Here is a 3,287-nt window from a genome sequence, read left to right on the forward strand (position 1 = left end):
GGACATTCTGGCTTGGTCAATCCCTAAGGACTTACTAGTACTCAAACTCACCGGGAATCCTTTACATCCCACTCACCCTATATGGTGTGGGACGGTCGGACTACTTGGTAGAGCGATGCCACTACTGCTAGGCGAACGTGTGCAAGGAGGTATGGGGCGCGCGGTTTTTCCCCACACCCTTCCGAGACTTCAGGAGGCCTTGTGGACCCAGTTCTTGACATCCGGAGAGCCCCGGCTCTATTTACGACTCACAGTATCAGCCATCCCAGACTAGACTTGGGATGTTCCAGGGCTGAGAGGTTGGGTGGCATCGTTCTAGGCTAGCAAGCGACCGGAATTCTGCCTAGGAGATACATGGCTCCGAGGATGGCTAATCTTGTGGGTATGTGAAACCTCTATAGAGTGTTTGGTTGATCGATCGATACATATGCCGACTTGTCGGCTATGGACCTTTCATGGGTTTCGCTTAAACTAGATAGGAGATGAGTCCTCCTTTCCTCCCTCCAGGGTTGGGGTATTTTCCGACCGTGAGCCTTGGGGGCGGCGGGCCGTTGAGACAAGGCCGAGAGGGAGTTGGCCTGTCGACTTGAGTGTGTGAGATGAGATGTGGTGTGGTGGTGTGGAGATGGTTTGGGATGGATGGTTGGCGGATGGATATGGATGGTGTGGTGGTGAATGTGTTAAAAATTGGATATTATTATTATTATATTACTAATGTTATTTACTTCCCATGCGCTAAGGACACAAACCACAGCCAAATATTAGGATCGCCAGAACCCTTGTTTATCTTTTCCACTAAAGCTTATCGGTGCTGACCATGGCCTGCACACATCTGGCGGTGTGCAGATTTTCTGCTTCTCAGAGATGCTGACTTTAGAAGGATTAGAAGGTCTCGTGCCTACGCTCAAGTTTGGTTCAGAGATGGAATCTATGCTGCACTACGCCAACTCTGATGATGCCCGTGAAGGAGGAGCCTTCACTCGATAGTCTTCCACTAGGTTAACTCTGTAATAGGTGTGTTCCCCAGTGATGTAATATCTTGTATTCTTGTAATCTTACGATGTATGACTGTGACATCGACTGAAATATGATAATATGATGGAATCAGTTCTTGGTTTTATCATATTAAAATTCATTCTGTGGATTTTCCCTTCAAGGAAAATTGAGGATGTTTCACCCAGGGCACGGGAGTCGATCCCACAGCCTCATCTGGGGGCTCCGGCAGGCATCGGCGGTTGAAAAAATTGCATCGGTAGACCAAACGATAAGTATCCTCGTGTTGGAGTTACTTTGTTGTCTTTTCTTAGCTCGTTTTGCCGCTTACCAAATAGTTTGAAACAGTGCGAACAATACAGAGTGTCCGGACCCTTCCGCCCAGATAGACGAGCAACCTCGGGCGGATCCCGTAGCGGAAACAACACCGGCAGCTCCCGTGCCGGGGTCCCTAGGTGCTCGGCAGCCAACGGAAGGGACAACCACCAATGATGGTGGTCTTGCAGATGGCGAGGGGTCGGTGTTGGCAAAGGACGGGTTGGCAATGAATCCAAAAGGAATGGCGGATAATGTTGGGCCCTCAGGAGCTGAAGCTAGAGTTGCCGTCGACGCACCGGGGCCTGGGTCGACGGAGCCAGTGGTGCCCCCTGAAGTGGCGCAAGGCATGGTCGGACCTGCAGTCTGGCCAAAGAGTCCCCCGGCAATACCTCCGACTGTTGTGGAAGAGGAGGACGTGGTGGAGATCATTCGTGTGGAGCCTCAAACACAATATGTTCGAATCTTCCACAAGCACGGTGACGAGGTGGTAGTTGTCGAGGAAGAGGACACCCCAAGGAAATGAGGCAGATGAAATCCGTCCTTGCCGGAGTAGTGAAGCAAATCGAGGTAAGCATCGAATCATGAGTGCTCGTCTTTGTTGTTTAGGGTTAAACTCCATCATTGTCATTGTTAATTTTCAGGGTATAACTCGGACCACCGAGCATCGCCACCAGTTGATAAAGAGGATGGAACCACTCGCCGATGAAAACCGAAAACTCAAGGAGGCGATGAAACTTTTGGAGAAAAACACCCAAAGGTCCCAGCGTGAGCGGGACCTTGCTGAATCCAATGTGCTAGACCTAGAGCACCAGAAAGGGGTCCTGTTTGAACAGCTGGCGACTGCAAAAGAATAACTGCGGAACAAATCCGAACAGCTTGCCACTGCCTCCACACAACTAAAAGACGCTTCCGAGCAGTTGGAACAGCTGCAGAAAGTATCCGAGCAGAAGAAAGGTATGTGTGAATAGCAAAAGTGCTTTGCATAGTTGGATACGCTCACTTTTGATGTTAATTGTTGTACATGTAGAGCAAGATGTGGAGCTCGGACAGCTACGCCAGGCCCTTGAACAACTCCGAGAGGAGAAGGAGAAAGAAACAGTGCGAGCGAACAAGCTGGCCGAGGAGCTAGACGGTAAGCATTCCCTGGTTGGGATTATTGATGAAGTAACTTTCTTGCTTAATGGAGCCCTATAATACTTGCAGACTACTGCCGGAGGGTTAAGGCACAATTCGATGTGCTGGAGCAAGATGCCCGGACCCAAAGGGACAAATTTGATGCCGTGGTTGCCGGAATCAAACCAGTGCTAGACTGTGTCGAACCAGAAGTGGCTCCTCAGCCCGACGGCAGGCCGCCGCGCCCGGACATCATCATCGATAGATGCAAGACATCGTGGGAGAGCTTCAAGAGCTTCAACAGTGACGCCGTTGTTTCCGCCGCTACCCACACCTTTGCTGTGGTTTGGTCTCACTATCCAGCCACTGACCTTCAGGCGATAGGGGATGGGTATGCTAAGGGACTGAGTGAAGCGGAGACCCAGCAGCTGGAGGATGAGGTGGAAGACGCAGCGAAGAAATTGGCCGGCGATATAGACCTGTTCGGCGAGACAGACGGCGATGGCGAAGAACGATGATCTGCTTGGCTAATATCATCTGTAATTTCTGGGCAATGCAGTTAGGACGCGTGAAAGCGTAAAAAACACTTATGATAAATGTTATAAAGTGCATGTATATGCGGCCAGATTATATTTTAGCGAAAAATTCTTCGTAGTTGTACGGGGTATAAGCAGAGCCCGAGCAGTTAGTTTGCTACTGACCCCCATGGCCTCGGCTAGCCCATAGTCCATATCGTCGAGCGCGGAGCCCGTGCACATATAGGAGGAACAGGCGTGATCGAGGAACCACAGCCGACCACCCATAACGCAGAGCACGGAGCCCGTAGCACATGTAGGGAGAGATTAGAAACTAGGTCTTCTCCA

This window comes from Miscanthus floridulus, chromosome 14, assembly GCF_019320115.1.
Source record: "Miscanthus floridulus cultivar M001 chromosome 14, ASM1932011v1, whole genome shotgun sequence".
Classification (NCBI taxonomy): domain Eukaryota; kingdom Viridiplantae; phylum Streptophyta; class Magnoliopsida; order Poales; family Poaceae; genus Miscanthus; species Miscanthus floridulus.